This window comes from Cetorhinus maximus, chromosome 1, assembly GCF_964194155.1.
Source record: "Cetorhinus maximus chromosome 1, sCetMax3.hap1.1, whole genome shotgun sequence".
NCBI lineage: Eukaryota > Metazoa > Chordata > Chondrichthyes > Lamniformes > Cetorhinidae > Cetorhinus > Cetorhinus maximus.
In genome coordinates this window covers 61553424-61581313 of record NC_135879.1, presented here as the reverse complement: position 1 = coordinate 61581313, position 27890 = coordinate 61553424, and the positions used below count along the sequence as shown (strand labels likewise).

General features: G+C 45.3%; 1 protein-coding gene across 3 annotated transcripts in view; it reads right to left on the bottom strand.

Moving 5' to 3' along the window:
• The window catches only part of dclk2a (doublecortin-like kinase 2a), a 430953-nt gene that overhangs the window by 322447 nt on the left and 80616 nt on the right, over window positions 1-27890 (bottom strand). The gene's annotated exons all lie outside the window — the stretch shown is intronic.

Here is a 27890-nt window from a genome sequence, read left to right as displayed (position 1 = left end):
CGAATGGTGCTGAACATTGTGCAATCATCAGCGAACATTCCCACTTCTGACCTGATGATAGAAGGAAGGTCATTGATGAAGCAGCAGAAGTTGGTTGGGCCTAGGACACTGCCCTGAGGAACTCCTGCAGTGATGTTCTGGATTGGAGATGACTGACCTCCAACAACCACAACCATCTTCCTTTGTGCTAGGTATGACTCCAACCAGTGGAGAGTTTTCCCCCGATTCCCATAGACTCCAGTGTTGCTTGGGCCCCTTGATGCCACACTTGGTCAAATGCTGCCTTGATATCAAGGGCAGTCACTCTCACCTCACCTCGGGAGTTCAGCTGTTTTGTCCATGTTTGAACCAAGGCAAAAATGAGGTCAGGAGCTGAATGGCCCTGGCAGAACCCAAACTGGGCATCAGTGAGCAGGTTATTGCTAAGCAAGTGCCACTTGATATTCACTGTTGATGACTCCTTCCATTACTTTACTGATGATCGAGAGTAGACTGATGGGGCGGTAATTGGCCGGGTTGGATTTGTCCTGCTTTTTGTATACAGGACACACCTGGGCAATTTTCCACATAGCTGGGTAGATGTCAGTGTTGTAGCTGTACTAGAACAGCTTGGCTAGGGGCACGGCAAGTTTTGGAGCACAAGTCTTCAGTACAATTGCCAGAATATTGTCAGGGCCCATAGCCTTTGCAGTATCCAGTGCCTTCAGCCGTTTCTTGATATCATGTGGAGTGAATCGAATTGGCTGAAGACTGGCATCTGTGATGCTGGAGACCTCCGGAGGAGGCCGAGATGCATCATCCACTCGGCACTTCTGGCTGAAGGTTGTTGTGAATGCATCAGCCTTGTATTTTGCACTGATGCGCTGGGCTTCTCCATCATTGATGATGGGGATAGTTGTGGAGCCTCCTCCTCCAGTGAGTTGTTTAATTATCCACCACCATTCACGACTGGATGTGGCAGGGCTGCAAAGCTTAGATCTGATCCATTGGTTGTGGGATCGCTTAGCTCTGTCTATCACTTGCTGCTTATTCTGTTTGGCACGCAAGTAGTCCTGTTTTATAGCTTCACCAGGTTGACACCTCATTTTTAGGTATGCCTGGTGCTGCTCCTGGCATGCCCTCCTGCACTCTTCATTGAGCCAGGATTGATCCCCTGGCTTGATAGTAATGGTAGAGTGGGGGACATGCCAGGCCATGGGGTTACAGATTGTGTTTGAGTACAATTCTGCTGCTGCTGATGGCCCACAACGCCTCATGGATGCCCAGTCTTGAGTTGCTAGATCTGTTCGAAATCTATTCCATTTAGCACGGTAGTAGTCCCACACAATGCGATGGAGGGTATCCTCAACGTGAAGGCGGGACTTCATCTCCACAATGCTGTGGTCACTCCTACCAATACTGTTGTGGACAGATGCATCTGCAGCAGGGAGGGTGGTGAGGATGAGGTCAAGTACATTTTTCCCTCTTGTTGGTTTCCTCATCACCTGCCGCAGACCCAATCTAGCAGCTATGTCATTTAGGGCTCAGCCAGTAGCCGAGTCACTCTTGGTGATGGACATTGAAGTCCCCTACCCAAAGTACATTCTGCGTCCTTGCCTCCCTCAGTGCTTCCTCCAAGTGATGTTCAACATGGAGGAGCACTGAGTCATCAGCTGAGGGAGGGCAGTAGGTAGTAATCAGCAGGAGGTTTCCTTGCCTATGTTTGAGCTGATGTCATGAAACTTCATGGGGTCCGGAGTCGATGTTGAGGACTCCCAGGACAACTCCCTCCTGACTGTATACCACTGTGCTGCCACCTCTGCAGGGTCTGTCCTGCCGGTGGGACAGGACATATCCAGGGATGGTGAAGGAGTCTGGGAACATTATCTGTAAGGTATGATTCCGTGAGGATGAATATGTCAGGCTGTAGCTTGACTAGTCTGTGAGGCAGCTCTTCCAATTTTGGCACTAGCCTCCAGATGTTAGTGAGGAGGACTTTGCAGGGTCGACAGGGCTGCGATTGCCATTGTCATTTCTGGTGCCTAGGTCGATGTCGGGTGGTCTGCCTGATTTCATTCCTTTTTTGAGTCTTTGTAGCGGTTTGTTACAAATCAGTGGCTTGCTAAACCATTTCAGAGGGAGTTTAAGAGTCAACCACATTGCTGTGCATCTGGAGTCACACGTAAGGATGACAGATTTCCTTCCCTAAGGGACATTAGTGAACCAGATGGGTTTTTTACAACAATTAACAATGGTTTCATGGTCATTTTTGGACTTTTAATTCCAGGTTTTTTATTGAAAAATTTTTTTTATTGCCGTGGCGGGATTCAAACCCAGGTCCCCAGATCATTACCCTGAGTTTCTGGATTACTAGTCCAGCAACAGTACCACTACACCATTCCCTCCACGATGGAGACCATGCATGTCGGCCCTCCTGGACCTCCAACAGATCCTCCTGCACATCTGGCTTGACGTCCAGCATCTGCCACCAAATGGATGACTCCAGAGGCTCATCATCTGCCTTCGACTGAGCATCACCCTGGTCCCCAGTAGTCCTCCGATAGCCGGCGCCCGGGGCACCCTGTGCCTCTGCCTCAAGCGAGTGTGAAGTGCCCTCACCAATGTGCACCGTCATTCTGGCCGCCGAGCTAATGCCCACTGTGGTGCTGGTATCTGCGTTGGTGTCTGGTTCAGAGAGCGGGTGTGACGCAGGTGGAAATGAAGCCCGGTGGTCCTCCAGCATCAAGATTGGCCCTTCAGGATCGAGAGAGCGAGTGTGTGCTGACAAATCTAAGGGAGAACAAGGACATGTCCTTAGTTTAAGTTATCACGCTGTCACTGTGCATGCCAGGCACCCTGGTGAGACAACGGAGATCTACATCATGGTGCCATCGTCTCTCAATGATCAATGGGGACTCCAGGTTTGAGGCTCCCATCAATGAAGAGACTACACTAGAATGGTTGCACAATCGGAAACTCTCACCTCTGTGCATTGTGCTCTTAACTTCATCAGGCACCCCCGTCTCTCCAAGCCCGGTTGCACGTGGAGCGTATTGGCTCTCCAGCTCAAGAGTGTCTTGCTCGAACCTGGTCAGCAGCAGCAGGTTGGGTGGTCCTCCACCTGTACATGGCCTCTCTGGTTATGGTTCATCTTCTCCTGAAAGGACGGAGGAGCATTGATTAGTCCACTCCCTACCCACAGCTCCACTGCAGCCTGGCCAACCCCAGCCGAGGAACACCTCACAGGGTACATCCGAGTCGTGGCCTTCGAGCTGCAAGGCACTCAGTCCAAGCAGCCAGGGCTCACCCCCTTGGCCAGCTCTGGCATCATTGACAATTGGCACTCAGACTTTAACACCCTTGAGGTCCATGTGGTGATGGCCACACCTCAACACTTCTGCACACTGACCCAAGCCAACACAGTACTCGCCCTTCCTGAGCACAGCAGGTCATTAAACCTCTTCCGGCACTGCACCCATGTGCGCCACATCATGTCATGGCTGCTAACCAGTGCTGCAACCTCCTCCCATGCCCTCTGTGAGGTACAGTGGCCTCCTCCTCTCATCTCTGGGGACAAGGGTGTCCCTCCTGGCAGCCACCTCCTCCAGCCTTTAAGGGGCTGCCTGTGCCATTTTTAAACTGGCCGCCAGGTCGCCATTGGACCCGGCGGCCGACAGGCACCCGTCCCTTCCTGCTCCTTCCTGACCATTGGGGAGCCATGTTTCACACTGGCCTAAATTGGCCCGCCAGCATGAAACCGCGGTTGTGGGCTGATCGAGGGTGGTGGCGTTTCCCGGCCTATTGCGCCTGCCCGCCGACCTGAAAATTCTGCCCATGGAATTGCAGATACAACAAAGACTATCTCACTGGTTTAGCTGGCAGTCCATGTTGCTTGTAGGTCCCTGTTTCAGGTACGCCCTTCTTTCAAGCTGAATTCCAGTTCATTCTTTCCAGGAAGTTTGCCAATTCTCCACAGGCAGCAGCTTCCGCATAAACTGGGTTCCGCCTGTGCAATCTTCCCAGTATGGCACACTTGCTTCATTCTCAGCTCCTCTCCAGCTCTTCTGCTTCTCATTCTGTCTGCATTTGTGCATGCTGATCACCTTCCGCCTCCTGTCGTGCAGCTCTTCTTTGTGTCCGACCACACAGCTTCTATATCTTAACTTCCTTCCTATTGGCACTGCTTCCAGGTCAAAGGTCACCAGGTCACATATAGCAGTATTTTATATTATCTAAAAATGACAATTGATCCCTTTGCACGTGATACAAACTTTGAAAAGACTTTTTAAAACATTTTTAAAAAACAAATACAGATTCCCCAAACATTTTAAAGTAATTACAAATTTTCCTTACTGTTACTGCTTCCAGGTCAAAGGTCGTCACACCATTGATTATCATCCTCACTGTTTGCTGCTACTTCAACTTTGAAATCAAAAGCAAATTTTGAAATTTTATTCTGTAAGAGTTCCAATATCCAAGTCATTTATATACATGTCCACTGTCTATCATTTGCCATCTGAAAAACAACCATTTACCACAACTCGCTCTTTTATGTCCTTAAGCCAATTTTTAATCCAATTTGAACCTGACCCTCCAATTTCATGAGACTCAATTTTGTTAACCAGCCTTTTGTGCAGTACTTTGTCAAATGCTTTCTTAAAATCTATAGACATTGTCCACTGCATTCTCTTCACCAACCTTTTGTTACTTCATCAAAAAATGTAATTAGATTAGTCAAACATGATCTGAACCACATTTGTTACAAGGCCACGAAACATTAAAGATGATTTTTCATTTCTAACTTCATATTTACTTGTGCACTTGCAAATTAGTGTGGCAAACAGAAAAGCCAAACAAAATGATCAAAGCAAAGCATACAAAGTCTGTAAAAGGGATTCAAGCTGAGGACTGAGATGTTTTTAACGATTTACAGGTTTGGAATTTCTGGCCTTTGGGAGAACAAATCTTATTTAATCCCAGCCAAGAATTCCATAAAACCTGATATCAGCAACAATGATGATGTACTGGGATGCTATACTTAACCTGAACTTTGAACAAACAGCAATTTAACAGTCTACACACAGGGGCACTAATGTCTACATCGATGAAATGTACTATTTTCTGCCAAATGCCATTGAAATGTGGTTTTTCACCAGAAAAAAAAGTATTTTTAATTATATTGTTTGAAAATAGCATAGAGATAAACAATTAAAAAGCAGTGGCAGACACATCTGTCAAGATAAAGGTATCAAGGTATAGGCCAAGCTGTTAATCACAAACATGTTGCTGCATGCAAAGGAATCTATTTATTAATTTCTCCCAGAGAAATGTGATATTCCCTGAGCCTCATATTTATAAGCTAGAGTATTTTTTAAATAAATAATGACCTCTGTGGATGGAACTTATTTTGGGAGTTGTGGGGAGGGAAGGAAAAAGAGAAGATATGATTGACACAAATGGAAAATTCAATCCAGACAGACAGAGTAAGCAATAGCCCCGTTATGCACCTGCTCTCTACAGACTGTCCTCCCATCATTGACCTTTGGTGTCAGCTCTGTTATGAATCAATTTAACCACCCAGGCTTATTGATCTGGTTCAATCTGTTTACATATATATCCGTTATTACTTCTTTTAAAAGTACTGGAATGTTTAAATTAATTCTAAACTAATGCTGCATTTTGACATTTGTAGCTATCTAGAGAAAATAATTAGATATGCCTCCCAGATATATTGTTTACAGGATTTGATTGTATCATGCAATTAAGAAGTCAGTTATGGCTTGAAATTGACTTATGTTGGCTAATCTTCCCACTTCAGTATTGAGCTAGTGAATAGTTCAGCCCATGTTATCTATCATAGAGATTCAAATATTAGACAAAGAACATTAAATGATGAACTGACTTCCAGAAAGCCAAAGTGATCATTAAAGACACATGAGTACTGTGCATGAGCTTTTTTTACAGCTGTCAAGATGGTCCACAATCTGTCAGCAATAAAAGACAATGAGTAATTATAAGAGTTTACATGCAGACAAATAATAGTGTAATAATCCCACTTATAATCAATAACAAGCCAAATCATAACTGTGGTAGGCCATGTACTCGGCATAATTGTGGGCTGTTGGGTGTTGAGTTCTTCATATAAATCCGTTTACAGCAGATGAAAGCTAGTCCTGCTGATTGCAAGCTTAATTTGGGCCTTGTGTTTTTTGGTGCAGTTGTAGGAATTAGGGAATTACGTTACTAATATTAATAATTGATCCCAGACGTGGTTGACTGAGTAAGTTGTTTCTTAGCAATTGTGGAGCAGTATCTGAAACACAGCGCTGTAACATTCTAACAACTGCAGGTTAGTGGTCAGCCATATCTAACTTTCTTTTTGGGTGGACATCAAAGTACCCTCTAATTTTTTTTTGCAGTGTTCGGGTGATTTATGTGCACAGGTCCTTTAATTTTTTTTTGTGGTTGTGCACACGCAGTAACTTAAGAGGGCCAACTTGTGTGCAGTCTGCATGCGAACTTTAGGGCTGCTGTGCGACTTTATACAACTTAAAGAGAACAGGTTGATGCATTACAATAATAACAACTTGAACCTTATTAAAAGCAACAACTTGTACTTTAATTGCTCCCTTTAACATAGTAAAATGTCCAAAGGCAGTTCAAAAGAGCAGTATCAAACAAAATTTGACACCAAGCCACACAAGGAGATAATGGGCTGAATTTTCGCCTGGTCCAGATGACTTGTGAACCATCTAAAAGTAGTGGGCAGGCCCTGATCTTGGAATTCTCAACTCCATTCCTGGGCTGTCAGATTTTTCAGAGTACCTTTAAAGGGTGTGGGCTGGATCCTGTCAAAAGCCTGCATCTGTCACTCTCAACCTGGCTGGCGCCATTGCGGGATAGGCATACCCTACCCCTCCACAATTTTCATGGAGTCAGGCCAGGTTTTTAAAGAGTCGTGGTTCACAGCCCCTCAAAGGAGTCATGAACCCTATTCTGCATGACCTCAAGTTCAAAATCTCCTCATCGGGCCTCCCTCATGTCCTGTACCAAGCTATGTCCCCCACCCACCCCAAGGACACTCATGCCCCCATGCTAAGCTATGCCCCACCACCCCCATGGCCCCTCATGCCCGGCTATGGCACTTCACCCACCCCCATGGCTCCTCATTCCCCCATGCAAAGCTGTGGCAGTTCAATCACACTCCATGATCCCTCATGCACCCTATGCCAAGCTATGGCACTTCCATGTCCACTGACCCCACTATACACTGTTTATAACCAATGAACCCCGTTGTGACAGTGGGATGTATATTAAAAAAAAGCTTTAAAATAGTAATGAATTTATTACTTTCCACTATGTTAAAAAGCCATTTCACTACAGGGCAATAAAAGTATCATCCAGACGCTTTAAGGTATCAATAACAGAAACCACAAGTCTTTGAAGCTACTTAACCTTGTGTAAATAAACACATTGTGAAATTGAGAGCAGAGATCAGAGAAGCAGAGCTGTCAAATAAGCAATGTTTTCCCTGGGGCTCAGCTATTTCAACAAATGCAATTAGTATCTGGGTTCTCAGTGAAGCATACATAATGAGGCTCTCTGATCTCTTCAGTCAATTTCACAATGAAGATCCCACCTTTGCAGCCACTTTCTCGGAGGCAGGGGGGCCAAGCTGGGAACTTTCCCAATTCCTGCTACTTGCCTCGGTAATGAAAACCAGGCCATTACAGCAGATGATCAAAAGTTTGGTCAAAGAGGTAAGTTTTAAAGAGAGTCTTAAAGGAGGAAAGAGTGGTGGAGAGGGAGAGGGAGAGAGGTTTAGGGAGGGAATTCCAGAGCTTAATATTTTGGAAGCAAAGTCAGAGCCACCAATGATGGAGTAATTAAAATTAGGGATGCTCAAGAGGCCAGAATTGGATGAGGCGGATATCTAGGAAGCTTGCAGGGTTGGAGGACGGTGAGGTTAAAGCATAGAGGGATTTGAAAACAATGAAGAGAATTTTAAAATTGAAGCTTTACACATTTGGGACACAATGTAGATCAGTGAGCACAGATGGGATAGGAGAACATGACGTAGTGAGTTAGGACATGGACACTACTTATGCGGAGTAAATCATCCCAAGGCACTAATTAACCATAACCCTGTACCTGATAGGTTGCTTTTTGAATGGAGTGCTCTATAATGTATCATTACTCACATTGTCAGAACCACATTGTTATTATGGCTCATTGAAAATGTATATCGCAACAAAAAACATATGCAAAAAATGAATGACTGTTCAATTGTCACAGACAGCACTTACTTTACAACAGCACTTAAAACTCCTGGCCTTGAAATTCCATGCTGTATGTGGCAGTTCCCCAGCATAAAATCAGGACAAGTAATTTTTCAGGACAGCAAACTGGGTTGGAAGCTGATCTGCCCTATTTCCTAACACGATTTGGCCCTTCCAATGATCCATCTGCCCAGTTGCCTGCATCTAACTAAAGTATATGTAAATGAGGACCAATGTGCTAGCAACCTGAATTTCAAAGTTTTAAGCTCACCATGTACATGTATATTAGAAATGTACGACACAGATGTTCCCAGGATTAGCTTACACTGATGGACGTGAGGAATTTTTGAGCCTGAGCACTGCTGGAAATTGGTCGAGCAATGGATGCAGCTGGGAATTATAATTTTCAGTCATCTGTTTTTTTGGCATACAGCCTGGGCAGTCTTAGATTCTATTCTGACTGTCACTCCCCAGGAGCAGGTGTGCCATTCCCTATAGACATCATGGAGGAGCAGCAGAGGATGAAGGAAAGGAGCGTCAGGCAGTATTTAAAGAGTAGACACCACAACCTATTAATGCCACCACCCAAAAAAATTAGAGGCGACACTGGTCCTATCAAACCCTTAGTGGACATGTATTAGAAGGGTGCAATTAAGATGTAATAGGGAAATAGTGCCAGAACATGCTTCTATTTTGAGCTAATCTTACGAGAAGTGATTTTGTTTTTGTTCTTTTTTGTTTGCAGACACACATGGTTAATCCCAATATTCCTCTGACAGCATTTAGCCATTGTACCTAGCATAAAAATGTTATCAAAATACTGCTTTGGTACTCAAAAGCTGAAAAGATACAGAAAATTGGAACTGGAGGCAGAGCTTGAACTATGCACAGGAACAGACAGAAATACGGAAACAGAGGGAATCAACTTGGCAGTGGCTTCTATGGACAGAATGCAAGAGGCACTAACCTGAATGCCTGATTTACCATGGTGGGGGCAGGTGCAGGGATAACATTTTTCTGACAATTTATAGGTCTGAGCAGAAAATAATTAGCAGTTTTAAAGATAATTTAAAAGGTAGATACTCCAAATTATAAACAATTATTACACAAAAATGCTTGCAGAAAACTGTGGTGCTTGGTAATGACTAAGGGTTGTCTCTAAAGGGTTGAACTGTATTCTGCAGCATAACTCAATATTAAGGACGAAATCTGCAGAAGCTAGAGCTTACTGCTGCTGAAGAAAATCTCCAATGACATCAGCATCCTTTGAGGATTTCCTGCAGCCTAAGCTCTGGTATGAATAGTATTTACTTTAAAGCAAAAGTAACAAATTGAAACTAGGTCTTCATTTAATATTTATGATAAGTGCAATTTCTATGACCTGCCCTTCACAGTCCCTCTGTTGCCTCGGTGTTTTACAAATTCTTGAAGCAAATCAATGGTTGGCTAAGAAAGACTTGCCTCATTTGGGGTACACAGCAGGATTTGGGACTGCTTGTATTGAGTGGCTAATATTTCCAATTTAAAGAATAAATTAAGCAATATTATCTCAAGCCCATCTTTGTATGCTGCCTCACAGAAAACTGCCCAAAAATAGGGGATGGGAGCTCATAATGTGGCGATGAACACAATGAGTTAATTAGTGCTCAAAGCCAGACAATGCTCGGTGACGAGCATACAAGCTGCTTCCTACATTTTGAGGTCAGCACCTGCTTTAAACGTGGGTGATTTCTTAAACTAACAGCTGTTTGTTCTAATGCAACAAAAAAGAAGCATTTAGTTACAAACAAGATCCAGGCTGGTAAAAGACTGAAAGTTTTCAGAACAGGAAGTCAGCAGCAGGATTTTAAACAGGACAGACAGCAACAAGGAAACCATGTGAAATACGACGGAGAAACATTCTAAAAGAGGCCTGATGTAAAACTTGGAATGGATGACTGCAATGTGAAGAGGATTATGGTCACATTTTCAGTATTTTTGTTTAATATGCACAACTGCACAATAAATGGAAGCAAAGTATAAAAGTCACACTTTGAGGAACTTGTTCCTAGCTCCAAAATATCATGTTACTTAAATCTCCTCCAATCTGCTGTTAATGTACAAGGCTGTGCATCCTTGATGTCTTAAGTATTTACCACATTCAAAGGTAATATCAATATCACACTAAGTGCTAGGAATAAAGGTCGAGTTTCTGCTAGATTGCGCAGTTTTTCTCTGCTTTTCATCCAAAATTGGTATGACCTTGGCAAAAGATCGCGGAATTTTAAGTGCAAATTACAATGAGCACAAATTGAGTTTCCATGAACTTCTGTGCTGGTTTCAAAGAATTGTACTGATTATTCGTCGAGGGGCCGGAAATATCAAGTTGGGAAACTTCCCGACCTGGGAGAGCATCTCCTTTTAAAAGGAGATATATTTTTGTATCGGGGAGGTGGGTGCTGGATGTAATTGGGTCCGTGGCCTCCAGAGACAAGGTGGATGATGGAGGTGGGTGGATGGTGAGGCTGACAGGTGAGAATGCCATTTACTGGGACATCAGCCCAGTTCTAATGATGACTGTCAGATCCCACAAAACACTCACCCCTCACACCCCCACCCAGCCCACATGTCACCTCCTATCCCTATGCCTCCCCTCCTTGCCTGCCATGTATCCTCCATAGTCAGTCATCCAGTATCCAATGTTAGCAGACCTCAGGAGCCATGCCTTTGAAATGGAAACGGAAAAAAAATTAAGCTCCTAACAATTTGAGCTCTCACTCAAACATAGCTCATACAGAAAAAAAGCTTTCATTTATAAAACCTGAAGAAAAAATTTAAATCTCCTCAAGTAAAAACAATCATCTATTTCACTAATTGCATCAAAGTCAGCTAATCCTTTAATAACCTCTTTAAGCTGTCAAAATGTCTAAACAGTCCCCTGCTGCAATAGATCTAGTGCAGGCTTGGGTTCACAATCTGGTGGTCACCGCATGGACACGTGTCTGCAGCCACAGGAGGCAAGTTCAGCTGAGCCCTCCAGCACTCGGAGAACTGCTGGGGAAGAGGCGTCTGTGAGGTCCCAGTGAGGTGACCAGCATCTGGATTTGGCCTTCCAACTCATCATGGTGAGTCAGCAGAAGGTGGGGGAATATCACGCAGAGCTGTTGGAAATCCACAACAGAGTGGCATGCAAGTCAGAGGAGTCTATGTGCCTGCTCTCTGATGAAGTAGTGCCCACATGTGCACGTATGGAGGTCTCCATGAGAAAGATGGCAGATGCCATGGAGACCCTGGTCCAGCAGAATGAGGAGATGCGGGCAGACCTGCATTCTAATGCGGTAGTCATGGGTGAGTTCCTGCAGTGGCAACACGAGAGGGAAACAGGGTGTCTCGATGTCCCTCCAGGTGCTCCTTCCCCTCAAGTAGACAGGCTGAGGCCCTTGGATACCCAAAGGGAGGAGGGCGGCAGCTGGGCACGTCAGGGTCGTCTGCTCAGGAATCTCAGAGGCTGTCTGTTCCCTCTGAGTCCCCTTTGCCTGTGACCCCCTCAACCTCATCCTCTGTCACCACAGAGGGAGCAGCTGGCCCATGGGAGGACAGCCAAAGAAAGCCGGGGCCCTCAAGCCCTCTGCTCGCCAGAGGATGGAAGCCGAAGTCATCAGAAGCAATAGGGCCAACCATTGCATAGACTGTCTCCACGCCTGCTCTGGATGTCAGGGCAGCACCTAGAAGGAGTGGTAGCCCTAGAAAAGTTAAGAAATTCTGATCATAAGTGGTTGCACGGGTGAAAACATTTTGTCACTTTATAATCTGAAAATATATTCACTTTCACTGAATAATGTGTAAAGGTGTCTTTCAGCTTCATTGACAGGCTTCACGAGTCCTCCCACCGCATCCCCCCATCCCCTGCAATTAACAGTTCAGCTGTATGCAGCCAGCCCACAAGCGGTTCTGGAGGGATGCCTTTCGAAGCATCGTGCAAGCACTCACTCACGCATGTGGAGCCTTCATCCATCAAACTCATCCTAATGTCCTGAGCATTTTGAATGCTGCCTGCTAGGGTTCTCTTTCAGTTTTCCATCTGAGCTGACCTGCATCTCCACTCATGCACTGCCTGCACTCCCATGCAACACCTGTGCTTGTCAAACATGAGGCTCCGCTCACTTTCGATTTCGAAAACCATGGTCGTGGTCAAGTGTCCTGTCAGCTCCCTCGTCCTTTCCCCTCCCCCAGTCACCCATGTCCTTTCCCCTATCACTGTGGACCCCCTCAACATCACCTTCCACCTCTCCACCATCACCTACCAACCCAAACCCCTTGTCATTCCAGGATGTCCAGGTGAGTGTCCACGTTCCCTACCTACCTGAGAATCCCACCCCCATCCACATTAACCTCCCCGACCTACTCCTTCCCACCCCCAGGGTCCGTGTCTGCCTCTGAGTCCCCACCAACCACCCTCACCAACCCTTCTACTGTTACTGATGCAACATCACCCTCCCATCCTACCAGCTCCCTCTGCCCCCTCACACTCACCATTCCTTCCTACCATGCCCACCCTCTGTTCACTCCACAAAAGGCAGTCAATGACTCCACAGAACCCTCCCTTGCACATTCACCTGGACATCCCCCCCACTTACTTTCTCCTCCCCCCACAAGACATCTTCCCCCTCCCCCATTCCTCCAAACTCCCTCCTCCCCCCAGCCACCTTCCCCTCTCTGAACTCCCTCCCTTATGCCTTTCTCCCCCCTTGCAGCATTTACCCCCGTTACACCCTCCATGAGTATCCACCTAGCATGTGATGTACGTGTTCCTCCAGAGTCCAGTGGCTATTTGGCTCCAGCATCATCTTCTCCTTAGTAGGATACAAAGTAAGACATCCATCAGGATGCAAATCGGGTTCACGCCAGCCTCCAGCGGGATTCACGTTCCGCCATGCCAGACATCATCGGATGATCCTGTTGTGATTTCATGCTGGCAGAAAACTGATTTCTGCCCCTCATGCCAAATTATCCCCCCATGCCTACCATGACACCTGCCACCAATGGGACTGAGTGATTCAGCCCCAAGTTTCTTTTATAAGCTATACCAGATGGCCTGTCAATCTATGCACTCCAGCAGCAGGTCTCTTTTTTTCTCTGACAGGTGCCTAATACCTTTTTTCATTTTTATAAGGCTCTGGGCATTTAAATCACTTCAGATCATTAGAGTTTCCAAGCAGTATTTTCTTCGGTTTTGAATACAGCAGAGCACCTTTTCCAACATGAAAGGATTCTAATGCATCTCAACGCTTGCACAATGCTAGTGAATATAATGGTCAACATACCTTTGCAGGACAGAGCCCTAAAGTCAATCATCTACCTTACAATATAGCATCTAGCTATTGAAACTAAAAGAGCAGATTTTTTTTTGTATTTCATAGCCCGTCAATGAAGGAATTCCGGGAGCAGGTGACTTTTTTTCTGATTGTCCACTTGAGACTGAGATTTCCCCCATGGTTCACAACTTCTCTGAGATGTCGTGAACCATGTCTCCTAACAAAATGGGCCCCACTCTATGAAAGTAGTGGGGGCTCAAAAATGCCCACCCTGGGCGGGATGGCTGAGTCTGGGCTCGCTACTCACGCCCTTACCCCAGAGTCTTAAAAATCCCACATGACGGGAATGGGAATCCCAGGATTAAAAACCTGGGCTATTATATTAGGAAGCCAGCCCTGTCCACAAAACTGTTCACATCCTAGATCACCAACGGGTGTTTTCACTAATTGTGTTCCATTGTGGGTCTTTGAGGAAGCTTCAAGAATTATGTTGGTTCTTTTGGGTGTAAGAATGCTAATAGGCATGTTTTTAAAAGTTTTGAGCCTAATTTTTTCATTTACTAAGAAACTGACTATTGTACCACAATATAATTAGCAAATGATTCTGTATATTTTTGTAAGTAATTTTTAGTAATTTAAAATGGGCTCAGCTTTCATAACAGACCATTCACAGGTGGTAGATTAACTCTGGTTTAAAAGCTTTTTTTTTGTGACACATACATTTTCAACTGCCTGGATGAAATTGCACCAAATTTTCACTCTTAAATATGTTTGCTTTAAAAACATATTCCTTAATTTTAAAAGGAAAATTATGTTTTAAATCACTGCCCAAGTACGCTGGCTCAGAATTTGGGATCAATAATACATAAACGTGTTTGAGTGGAAACTGGAGAACGAAAAACACTCAAAACTAGCACCATGTGCACCCAGAGTGGGGATTGTGCCCAAAGCGGAAACTCTACCACATGGCGTTTTCCTCCCTCAGTGTAAATCCCAAGCAGTTGTTTACTTCATGGTTTGAATTCTTCAATAATGGTAATTGCTTCAATTTCCTGTGGAACATGGCACTCTTTGCAGTAGAATTGCTATGTGGCTTTCCCAGTCTTGCATAATAGCTTCGGTGGAAGTCCCAGGGAATCAGGGTAAACAGTAATCTTCCATGGTCATTCCATTTCTGGGATTTCTGCTGATCTTCCGCCAGAGGTACAGTGGGAGATCAGATATCTCCAACCCCCCACCACCCCCATGGAAATCTATGTTATTGATTTCAGAAGGACTGGAATAACATAGGCTAGGAGGTCCTGTTTATCACTGGCAAAAAGGTGAACCTGTTTACTGGCTTTTCTTCAACAAGACAATCTCCAGCAAATATTTTTGAAATAAAGTATTCAGCAAGGGGTATGAAAAAGTACAGGTAACCAAACTTACTGGGCAGAATTTAATGCTCCCTCCCCCAATATGAGTTTGGGAGTGGGCGTGGGGTTGTGGTCATCCATTTAATCAGGCAGGAAGGTGGGCGGGTGAGGACCCCCCCACCTTCCCACCTCTGCCCTGATTAAGTCGGTGGTGTGAAGGCCCAAGGAAGGCCTCCCCACCCTGCCGCCAATGGAAGCCCTTAAATGGGTATTCACCTGGAGATGGACAGGGGACTCACCATGTGGGAAGTCCAAAAAGCAAACTCTGTTGGGGCTTGCAAGCTCCCAGGGGAGGTCCCTGGTTCAAAGGTATTTAGTGCCTGATCAAGACACCTGGCATTGGGAAGTGATGGCAGGGGAGGGGGGCACTGAGAACTGCCCTCTGCCCTTCTTGCCAAACTCCCTTCCCATCCCACATGAACTCCACCTTGCAATCCTCAGCCCGCTATTAATCACCTCTGCATGGGTCCATCCGCGTTCCTGAGCCTCGGGTGGGCGTAGTACAGGCAGCAGGCCACTGCCTCCTGGGTAACATTGCCAAGCAGTTCTCGGTGGGCACGACTTCTGCCCCAGAGTCCTTGATCCCGAGGGAGGCCTGCCCCTATCCAGTTAAGTGCCTGATTGGCATTTAATTCAGCAGGCCATCCTAAAAAGAGGCAATGTGGGACTCTTGCAGGCTCTCCAGCTATTGGGTGAGACCGTCCATCGCCTTTATTGAATACCGCCCACTTATTCCATTGCTAACAATGCTGGACATGTGCTCCACTATGATCATCTTCACATTACTCTGGCACTATGAATCCTATAAAACTAATAAATACATAGTCCTGTCATAAGAACTAATGCAGGAACCAACTGATCACAACAGGGCAGGAATTTCCCTGCAGGCTTTTGAACCTCGTTGTCAGGCTCAAATGGGAGTCAGAAGCCCACACGTGGCCGAGACTTTATCAATAACATGTATTCTCGATGTTCTAACCGGAACCGTGTGCCACTTCTGCTTTCTTTTATACCATTTCCCATACAAATATAATTAAATTTCTAAGAGCCAGTAGTAATCATGGAAAGCAATTTAATGGCAGGGGGAGCTTTCCATTGGTGAAACTCGCCATTGGCTGACAATGTTGCATATACAAGCAGTCTATTAAACAGGCTCCTGGTCAAACAGGGAGGCTCCGCATCATTGCCAGGACACTACAGTTCTTGAGAGTGCCATATTCGTTGGAGAAATGAATGACCCGCTGAAGCAGACCAGCCCCCCAATTCAGCAGTGCCTCCCTACACGCTTTCCTTCAGGTCATCAGGGATAGGTGGGAGGTGCTCTTTCCTGAAGATGGCATCAGAAGACCCTTCGGCAGACCAAGGCAGCCTGGATGGTAGTGGCAGAGGAAGTGAACAAATGCAGGGTCATGGGCTGAATCTGGGTCCAGTGCAGGAAACGGGTCCAGCAACCTGCTCTGATCCACAAGGGTAAGTGCCGGTGCTGCATCTTCAACGGGAGTCTCTCATGGCATCATCATTCCCTTGGTAATGTATATGTGTGAGTAGCTATGCTGGAAGAATGAATGGGTGATCAACCTTAATGCTTCATGGCATTTGAGGCCAAATCTTGTTTGACTTATGTATGCAGTTGGATGTAACATATGAATGACAGGCAAGTAAGTGTGATGGGATGCATGCAGATAAGGATTTTAGCTGTCACTTGTGCCACTAACTCTGCGCTTTGTCATGCAGGACAAGCAGTCGCTAAATGCCAGGGAAAAGAGATGCACTGGAGGAGGAGTTCCTGACCTCAGGCTCCTCACAGCAGCCAAGGAGAAGGCAATGAAGAACACTGAGAAAGAGGGAGTGTGATCAGTTGCAGATGGCAATGCTGGACCGGCCAGGAGTAAGGAGGGCAAGGTAACCATTTTGGGGCTGGCAGCTGAGCACACAGGATGGATGCAATGAAATGTGAAGCACTCAAACTCTGATGCTTCTTCATGTGATTCCTCTTGTTCTCCACTACAGGTCATTGTCATTCAAGGATCTTGTCATAACCATGTGATACAGGTCATTGTCATTCAAGGACCTCGCCATAACCATGGGAGGAGCCGGGAGACTCCATCTCTGGGGGGGAAGCAGCCACTGTCACAGAGGATGCACCGTCATCTACCTCATCTCCCACCTCTGCCAGCACAGTGCTAACACACACAGTCTACGGAGGGGTTGCGTGTAGATTCGTGAGCGCAATCTGGTGAGCATACCATAGGCACATCCCAGCAGCTGAAGGAGAATGTGACAACGGGTCCCCAGTTAATCAGAGGATTGCTGGGGATCAGGCCCCTGCTGAGCCCCATGCTGACGACAGGCCTCTGATCACGACCACATGAAGCCTACTGGAGATCCAGTAGAGGCTAGCAGAAAATATGGCAGAGATGCCAGGGGTAATGCGCAGCTTTGCATGGGGTATGGAGGGTCCGTGCATATCATGAGTTCTGTCATGTCCCAGGCATTTGAGCGCATGGCTTTTGCCATGGGGAGGTTGGCGACCGCCATGGAGAGCTAGGTTGAGCATTTGATCCTTATTCCCTCTGACCCGCATTCCATCACTCCAGCCGAGGGCTCAGTGCAGCAGTGGCTAGGTTAGAGGAAAATTAGGCGCCTGGACCTCCCTCCAGTGGGCCCTTCCCCTCAAGGGGACAGGTAGGTGCCATTGCACACCAACATGGAGGAGGAGCACATGCCAGCTGTCCCTGGGCCTTCGTCTTAGGATATGCAAGGGTTAGGGGCATCTTTTCATCCCCTTCACCACTGAGCCAACAATGTCAGGAGGGGAGGTTGAGGGGGATGCCCCTATAGGACACCCCCACAGGCTGGAGCCCTCAAGGCCCCATGCCTCCAAAGGATTCCCACCACAGTCATCCAAAGCATGGAACATGACACTGAGCAGACTGCCCCCACCTCACCTGATGTCAGGGTTGTACCTAGACGTAGTGGTAGGAAAAGAAAATTGAGAAAGTATGAGCACTAAGGTGATTTTTCCATGTCTTCCTGACTTAATATACGCACAATATAATTCATTTACTGTGATTGTTTGTAATTGGGGTCTGTCATAGTGTCAGACGTAATGGTCATGGCCCACCCCATGATTCTCACAATGTGATGGCTAGAGAGGAGATAGTGACAGAGACATTACTTCTGAATGAGGGGTGTTGCATTTTTGTGAGTTCTTTATTGAAAGTTCATGTGAATTGCTACTTCTGTGATGATCATTCTGTGGAACATGGGTTAAAATGCTGGTACAGCTGCCCCCCTATCTATACACTCTAGAGGATATTGGCCCACTTTATTTTCACCGGCTATAAACGAGTACAGTTGCAATCAAAGCACTTGAACAATGGTGCTGGATCAGAATAATTGAGCAAGGCATGCTGTTACATGACTATCCATTTACCTCTAAGTCCTTGTTACCAGCACTTACTGACGAATAAGTGTGACAATGCTCTGCTTCCCATTCTATTCTAGGTAGCGGAGGTTGGAGGTTTAGAGTTAACTTGGCAAGGGAGAATGGTAGGACTAGGTGTACACGCCAGGAAGTGCTATGGAGATCTGGTGATGAAGTGATGATCATTAGGACGCGTTATTGTGCGAACCTTGTGTAAATCAGGTTGTCCCTGGCATTCCTTGCATGTCTCTCCTTGGCCCTGGCATCCATGAAAGGCTCATTTGGATTTATGGGATCCTCCATATGGTCTGACAAATCCTTTTCTCTGAGGAAGACTGATCTTCCTCGCACTCTTCCCCTTGCAACATCTGTCCATGTTGCAGAGCCAGGTTGTGCACAGCTGACAATTACTATTAGTGACACCCTCTGGGATGCGTATCGCAGAGCCCTTCCATTCTGGTCAAGGCAGTGAAAGCACATTTTAAGACACCCGATGGTGTGCTCTATGATGGCTCCAGTGGACACATAAGCTTGATTGTGGCACTCCTCTGCCGCGCTCTGGGGTCATCAGCCATGTACAGGAGATAGCCCTCATCACCGAGGATCCATCTATCAACCTGGGCTGGGGCTTCAAAAAGCTCTGGGAGCTGAGTAATGCAAGATGTACGTGTCGTGACAGCTCCCTGGGAAATGAGCACAGATCTGCATTATTTTTCCCTGTAGTTGCACAACAGTTGTACATTCAAGGAGTGAAAGCCTTTACAATTCACAAATGCAGCTGGCTGTTCCCAGGGAGCTTTTAAGGCCAAGAGTGCAGACGATGACACCTTGCACTCAAATTCCAGCGATGACACTGAACACAGCTGGCCTTGCAGTCTGGCTATCTTCATCGGTGGTGAAGCGGATAAAATCATTGGCACAGCTAAATGGGGCATCGCTCACTTACCTTATGCACCAATGTGTGGCAGCCTGTGAGATGCCACATATCGCCCATCGTGCCCTGAAGTGATCACTGGCATAGAAATTGAGTGCGACTGTAACCTCAAGGGTCACTAGCATGGGGTTCCCACCAAGTCCACGTGGCTGCACATCTTAATGAATAATCCGACATATCTCGGTGACCGTATCCCGGGACACCCTCAGACATCTCCGGCATCACCTCTCTGAAATCTAGAGGGAATTTGCTCTTGTGGATGTCCAGATGCGCCAGTGCCCATCTTTGCCGATGCCTTCCCTGGTTGTCTGCATCCATACCAGCCTCCCCCTCTGGCCCTGAGGCCTCTGTTGTTGGACAACAAGAGCTCTCCTCATTCACATCCTCTCCTCCTACTCCCGAGGTGGCAGGAAAATCAGGTGAATGAGACCCATGGTAATTGCATTATGTGAAGAGGGCAGATGTACATGTGACAGCATGCTCGTCCATGGCTCTCATCATTTACCTAATTATTAGGGAGTCCCTTTAATTATAAGAGAGTTGGCCAATTGTGCGCAACATGAACTATACCTACCCTTAAAAGACCCTCCACCCACTTCAATCGAGCTAACATTCAGAAAAGCTGTGTTCGAAATGATACCCTAGAAGTATGGTGCGTGTGATGCTTGAGACCTGATCCTGTACCTTCCACCTTCCTCCTGTCAATACAACTCCCCCCTTTGACTGTGACTGTTCCCTCCACTACCAAGCACCCTCAATTCGACCCTCAGGACCCCTACATTGTTAGTACGGCCCCGCCCTTTAGGCCCATCATCCATCTTTCAATTCCTGCCTTGAACCACCCACGCACCCCTATAGGACCAGCACCCAAAGGATGCTAGGCCTTCCCATCCACCTCACCTCCCTGCATCCGAACACCACCCACTTTCTCTCCACCACACTTCCAACACCCGAACACCAATCTTTCGACACCCACTGCCTTGTGCTACAGAGTTCAACATGTACTACTCCTTACCTTAGTTATAACTGCACAATGCTGACTGGTGCATATCACCTTTACACAACTGTGAACCACTAACTTTATCCCCAGAGTAGGACTTAATTGAAAACTGTTTCACAGTAATGAGTATTCATGGCATGCAAATGTATTACAAGTATGAACCCCCTTAGGCCGGCGTAATGTTCAACATGCTGCACCCATGCTGCTGACCTTATCTCTGCATCTCAACCCGCTGTCCAGAAATGGAAATTTTGCATCCCACCTAATTAAGTCACCTCACAGGCCATGTTTCCCATTCTTCTGGGCTCCATAAAATCACCCCTTGTGTTGGAAACAGTCATTCGATGTGATATTCCACAGATTGGCCAAGTAGTGGACACAGGGCAAGTTTGGCATCCAATTAAGGATGGTGAGCAGGCTCTCGAATTGAAATATGAAACTCTCAGCTCGATGATATCATTTGGGCCAAGACACAAACTTAACTTCAATTCACAGGAGGTTTGTGCAGCACCAAAGCTACTGGTGAAATCCAGCAGCAGGCAAAAGCGTGGCCAGGAGAGACCAAAGTAATCTTCCCTCTCCCTCCCTCAACCTGCATCAAGTCTGCAACCCCCACCCCTCCAAGTACTTACCTATGCAGGGACAGGTCGCTCAGGTCCTCAGATGTCTGGCTCCAGCCCACCGATCTTAACACTATTCTTGCTGCTTTGGGGGAGCAGAGATGGATCTCTGATGTTAAAATGAAGTCTGAGAGTTAAAATGGCGAGATCATGCTGATAAATCAGTGGGGCAATACATGCAATCCCAACCCCGCACTGTCTCTTCCCACTCATGCACACCGCACCGCCCCCCTCCACCCACCCCCCCAGCCTCCACCCAAACTAGCACCAAGCCCAACCCAGGTTACTATCTGGGCTGTGTTACGATCCTGTTAGGAACTGCAAACATTTAAAATGAAATCCCAATACCCAGTTTCGACCAATAGAACAAAACAAAACATAGTTTATAATAAACTAAGGAATTAAATAAAACAAGCATTATTAACTTAACAACATGGTTTATAACTTGGCTGTCATGGCTATGTCAGAGCAGGAACAGCACTCCAGCAGCAATCTTGCAGCCTGACTGCATTGGAGTTTCCTGGGTCAGACAATTAGTTCAATATAGGCAGATGCCAGCATCAGTCTGAACAAATCGAGTCCCCAGAGGCAGGAAGCAAAATGTAGGTACTAATAATCAGAGCACTCACTTACAATGTATGATGCATTTCTGCTTTTAAGGTTATTTTTATATATCCTTTTCCATAAAATAGACTGTATCATCTATTGAGTTACTAACAGGGCTGCTACATCAAAACAATGAGAAGTCTTGCTTCTAGTGCCTATCACAGTTCTTGTTGCTACATTTTTTGCTTTTGCACTGATTGTTTCAAAATAAAAGCAGCAAATCAGATTGGTGGGGAATTGTAAGTGTGGAGAACAATTGAAAAACTGCCAATAAGAAGCTAAGAATCCCTGAGAACTACCAATCCCGAAAGACAAGACAAAAAAAGTTAACCATTATAAAAACTGTGTAATAAAGAAACAAAAAGGTACCAAGCATTCAAAACACATTTTGAAAGCAAATAAATTGCTATTTTTCCCTCAGTAACTGAAATTTCTCATTTCAAAAAATGGTTTTAAAAAACTGTCTTTTAGTTTTTGACTTGATTGCCTCAGCCTTTACCCCCATTTTGCTCAGCGCTTTGGGCAGAGCCTGAAGTCTAGTTTGCGCAGTGTGCACAACTCCAGATTACATCAGAAGCATTTCACCAACTCAACTTCTCCAACATTCCTTTTCAACTTTTAGCAATTCCTCCCGGATTGCTTTCCATACCAGTTTGAAGAAAAGTCAGAGAAAATGCAGCACTTTAGGCTGAAGTTGGTTAAAGCGGCTCAGAATTGTTGATTAAGTTTGAAATTAGCTCTATTTGTTGGAAGATCAAATGCACTTGCGTAGTTTATCTTCTACAGTGTTCAGGCTTATGTCCCCAGTCTGAAGAAATCTTGTGGGCTCTGGCAAAGCCACTTCACTCAACAAATTGTTGATACCTTGTCAGCATCAGTTTCATTCAGAGGAGGTGGGGAGAGTAAAAATTCCAATGGATGACACCATCCCACCAGTTGCACCTCCTTCTTATGTGTCAGGCTTTTTTGGGGAGGGGTGGGTGAATCTCCCACCAATCTCTGCCCTGGCCCTCAGAGGAAATTCCTGCAGCTTGGTCTTTGGGGCAGAGGTCCAGTTCACTGTCATGAAAAGATATTAATGTATATAATGTTATTAGAATTTTTTTTTTTAAATAGAGGTTTAGTCTGTGGGTGTGTCTATGCATGTCTTAATTGGATTGTAGCCAGCTAGTCTGGGTGCTTTGATGTATAGAAGTTTTGAGATGTAAACAGTAAGGTAGAGGGTGCATTTGCATTTTGTTGAATAAACCATTCAAAGACTGGGGGTTGAAATCTTGCACCTAGCTAGGAGACACCAAGCCATATGTTTATATTACTAATAAAATTAGTACTATGAAAGAGGTTTTATTATTAGAAGAGGCGGAGTTCAAGGGGCCTAGTGATACAATGAGAATTTGCATTCAAAGGGAAAGGCTGGATATAACAGAAGGGAGTTTGTGTGTGCAGGGCAGAGGCATGTAAGATCTAAGCCTGTAAGCCTACTACTGTGTCTGCGAAAGAACAAATTGAAAAGGAACCTCATTTTGAATTCGTGAAGTGAAAAATATTTTGCCTGGTGTCTGTTTAAGTCTGTTTGTTATTGTTGCCTTAGTGGAAATTAATTTGGGAATTTGTTAAAAAGTTATGATAGTAGTAATTTGTAGCCATGTGTTAGTGTTTAATTTGTTGTAAATTAATAAATGTTTCATTTAGTTTGATATAAAAACCTTTTGAGAACTAGTGGTTGTATTCCTGAATTTAGAGCTGCAACTCAAAACATACCAATTGAAAATATAGGTTATGACAGCTGTTTAAAGTTTCCCTCTGGGATTTTAAATAACTCAGCTTTACCAACTGCTGTGTCATAACAGTAAACCTGTAACATCTTCCAGTCACATTCTTTCCTTCCTCCCTCCCGAGTTACTTCTCAATACCGAAATTTAGAGGGTTAAATTATAACCCTCTAAGGTTGCATAAACATGTCTTGTATTCCTTTGGAGTATAGTAAACTGAGGGGTGATCTGATCGAGATTTTTAAAATGTTAGAAGGATTAAATAGGGTAGATATAAAGAAACTATTTCCTTTGCTCCTAAAATCTTAAAATTTGAGCCAAGCCTTTCAGGGCCAATTCAAGAAGCACTTTTTTAGGGTAGTGGAATTTCAGAATTCTCTTCCCTCCATAGGCTGTGTATGCTGGGACATTGGAGCGGAGCTTGAAAGATCTTTGTTAGTTAAGGGTATCAGGGCATATGAAGCAAAAGAAGATAAATGGAGTTGAGGTGCCATGAACTAATTGAATGATGCAGCAGGCTCCAGGGTCTGAATGACCTACTCCTCTTCCTGATGTTCCTATATAACACCCAGGCTAGGGATGCTAACACTGGTTAGACATATTCCTGCAGGTGTGATTGCTTAAGCTCCTGCTTCCAACTGCACAACCTCCACATTCCTGCTGTTGGCCGTCCAGCATGCCCATTATTTCTCACATCAATTGAAAAACGGATAACCTCTTGTGACAACCTTTGACGTGGAAGCAATACAGTACGGAAAATTTGCAATTGCTTTAAAATGTCTGAAGGATCAGTAATTGTTTTTGGGAATGTTTGGAAAGGACTTTTAAAAGTTTGCGTCAATTGTAAATGGATCAACTGTAATTTTCTCGAACAATGAGAAATACTGGTCCCTGTGACCTAGCAACCCTTGACCTTGAAGCAGTACCAACAGGATGGAAGTTAAGATACAAGGAAGCTGCCTGGCTATCAGGCACAAAGGAGAGCTACAAGTAGAGCAGCTGGAAGGTGAAGGTGATCAGCACACAGATGCAGACACAAAGATAAAGCAGGCAGAGACAGAAAGAGGAACACAGGGAATTCTTGCAAGGGGAAGAAGAAAATCACTCTCAGAAATAGGTCTGTTTTTCTGCTTGGTAGAAAAGGAGACAGGAGCTCTTGGAGGTACTTTGGGAGCTGGCTAAAAAGATCTAAAACCTGGAAAGCTGTTTGAATAGCTCAGAGTAGCTAAAGAACTGAGTGTTTTCCCATAAGTTACCAAACCTTGAACTGAGGTGTTATTGGTTGGTTGGTTGAAAATAGACTCTGGAAAACTACACCATCAAGGCTATCATGACCCAAGGTAGAAAGCGTACATAGAAGTATACCTTGCTGACGATAATTGTACCTGTGAAACTCGGTTGTGAAAGCTGTTGTCTGATAGAACTCCTGACCTACCCTGTGTGAATGAAGAACAGCATATTGTGGAACTGTGTTGCTATATAGTGCCACATGTCTGTGGGGAATGATGCAGGTGCTTGTGGTTGTGTAAGACACATCGCTGTTGTATTGATTATTTAAAGTGAAATTTACTTTTTTATTTGAAGTATCTTTGCCTGTTAATTCATGTTGTTCCGATTCATGTTAAAATAAAAGCCACAAAAAGTAGAATCTTGATGGTAATTTCTTCATTTGAGGGTGATTCAGTAAATCTGGTTATTTAGGTTTACAGTTTCCCCATGGGGATTGTAACACTTTTTATCACCTGACTAGCTGATTCTTCACTATCAGTTCAGTGATTTTAACGTATTAAAATTTACTGCAGCAGGTGCCATTAATTAGAATTTCACTTGCCCACTGAATTCTTAGAAACATTTTCATTGCAAGTGCTGGTCTACAAAACACAGTGCATCTGGGACATGTGTGAATAGGGCAAGCAATGTCTAAATAACCAGTTAGCTTGAATAATTGTCAATGAACAGTGCAGAGCCTGAACCAGAAAGTTCAGCAAGATATTGAATTCAATATCAAACCAGGTAAAGGGAAAGAAAGACGGGATTAAGAGAGAGAAAAAAAGTGATAGAAAGAGTAAAAAAAAGTTACTTTTTTTAAAGATTCCACAACTGTAATAGTTGATTTTCAGTGCCAGAGAGTTTATGTGGTTAATTCAAACTTACTACACCTTAAAAAGGACATTTAGACTAAAATAAGCAAATCTTTCTGTGCGGAGCTTAGCCCATATCTACAGTGTAAGGATAGGAACCTCACACCATTCAGCACATTTGAATGGGGAAATCAGACGGCAAGATGCCTTTTTCATGCAATTTATGTGTCACATTTCAGAAGGCAACTTCATGATTTTCACACTTAACCACACATCTGCATTTTCCTGAAGTTACTGCCTGATTTGTGCATAAGCGTGAGCACTGTTAGCCTGTTATTTTTACAGTAAATTCTTGCCCACCATGTTAATAAGGCTGCGTTCCTCAGATTTTGGCAGCCATTTTGTGGGCCTGGTTTTCTAGGGTTAAAGGAAACCCATCAGCTGAAGGGAGGCAGCTGCTGACAGATAGGCAGCACAATGAATATGAACTGGATAAGTAATCCAGAGGCCTGGACTAATAATCCAGAGACAGGGGTGCAAATCTAACCATGGCAGCTGGGGAATTAACATCAGTAAATTAAATAAATCTGCAATAAAAGGCTCGTATCTGTAATGGTGACCAGGAAACAATCAGATTGTTGTAAAAACCCAACGAGTTCACTAATGTTATTTAGGAACAGAAATCTGTTGTCCTTCCCAGTCTGATATAAATGGCTGGGATTTTCCGGCCCTGCCGCAGCGGGTTCCTTCGCGGCGGATGCAGTGAGCCATTCAAATCTCCATTGGCTTCGGCTGGACCAGAAGTTCCCTCCGGTGGGAGGGTCTGGGAAATCCTGCCTTATGTGACTCCAGACCCACAGCGATTTTGTTGACATTTAGGTGCCCTTTGAAATGGTCTAGTAAGCCCTCAGTTGTATCAAAAGCGCTCCAAAAAACTATAATACAACTCTGAGGCAGTGCCTTCAGTACACAGATAGCAGCAGTTCCAGAAGGCAGCTCAGCACCACTTTCTCAAGGGCAAAAGATAGGTGATAAATGCTGGTCTTACCAGGGACACCCACATCCCACCCATTGTGATATCCAGATACCCCCTCCACTGTGATTTCCAAAACTCCCCACCATGATCTCCAGATACCCCCTTCCGCGTGATCTCCAGAACATATGAAAGAAAGCAGGAAAGTGCTATTCTGGCAGATTGTGGGCCAGGAGGAGCACTGGTCCTTCTCTTTAGTCTCTCAAACATACATGACATACATACATGTCTGTTCCTGCTGTGATCTCCAGATGCCCCCAGCATGATCACCAGAACTCCCCACCGTGATTGACTATGCCTTCCCCACCGTGGTCTCCAAAACTCCCTATGATCTTTGATTCCTGCCCCACCGTCATCTCTTACGCCCCCTCACCCTGATTTCCTACTCACCCCCCGCACCCTGATCTCCAAACCTCCCCAGCCCGATATCCAGACGCACCCCCCCCACCATGATTTCTAAAACTCCCCACCATGATCTCCACCCCCGCACCCCCCAGATCTCCAGAACACATTCCCATACACAGTGAGACCAATGTGCCCTTTAAGCTGCGTGGCTGCACAGCAGCTCAGGCTTTGAGGCCCTCCCTGCTTGCCTGACCTCAGCTGTGACCCCACCAGAATGATGGCCTGGCTTCTGAGAGGATTTTTTAAATTTATAAGTTACAAAAAGTTGGAGAGAGGTCAGTCACCTCCACCTTGAAGTGCCCTCTCTCTCTATTATCTGGAAAAGCAAACTTCGGCATCTTCATTGCTGGAGACACTCCAACTGTCCTCCAACTTCGAAATCCAGCCCGCCTTCCTTAATTGGATGACAAGTCTGCCCTCTAAATTGGCTAATCCAGGAAAAATCACTGCCGCCTGACAGTGCGGGCTCCTGATCCCCTTTGACCCTGATGTTGAGATCCCAAAGTTGGCGGAGAAAATCTCGTACATGGTTTCCGCGACTTGGATCAGACAGCCCCGCTGCCTTCAGTCACCATCCCCCACTGTTTCCAGAACTCCTCTTACTGCTAAGCTCTTATTGCCAACTTATTGAGCTCCTTGTCATTTAGACAATGAACTACAAGTGGTGGGGGACAATGAATAACCACTTGTTGTCCTATGCCATGTCACTCACCAAATCCAGCATCCCAGCTGTCAGATACTCAAGGACCAGAGCTAAGTAGACTGCGCCCTACTCCCAAAGCTGCCTCTGGTGAAATGGAAGCACCAAAGACAGGACTCTTCAGACATCTTCAGGTACCACTGGCATGGTCTGGATATTTAGGACCTGGAGTTTTGCCGAGAGGAACAATTAGCTTGTGAGGTACTTTTGAAGAAAGCGTGAACGGAAAAAATTACTTCCTCATCCAGGTTATGCAGTACAAATGAAATATCCAATAGGAATATTCTCCTCCCACCTTGTTTAACAGCACCTCATATTGAAGCTGTACAGGCCAAGATGTGTGTC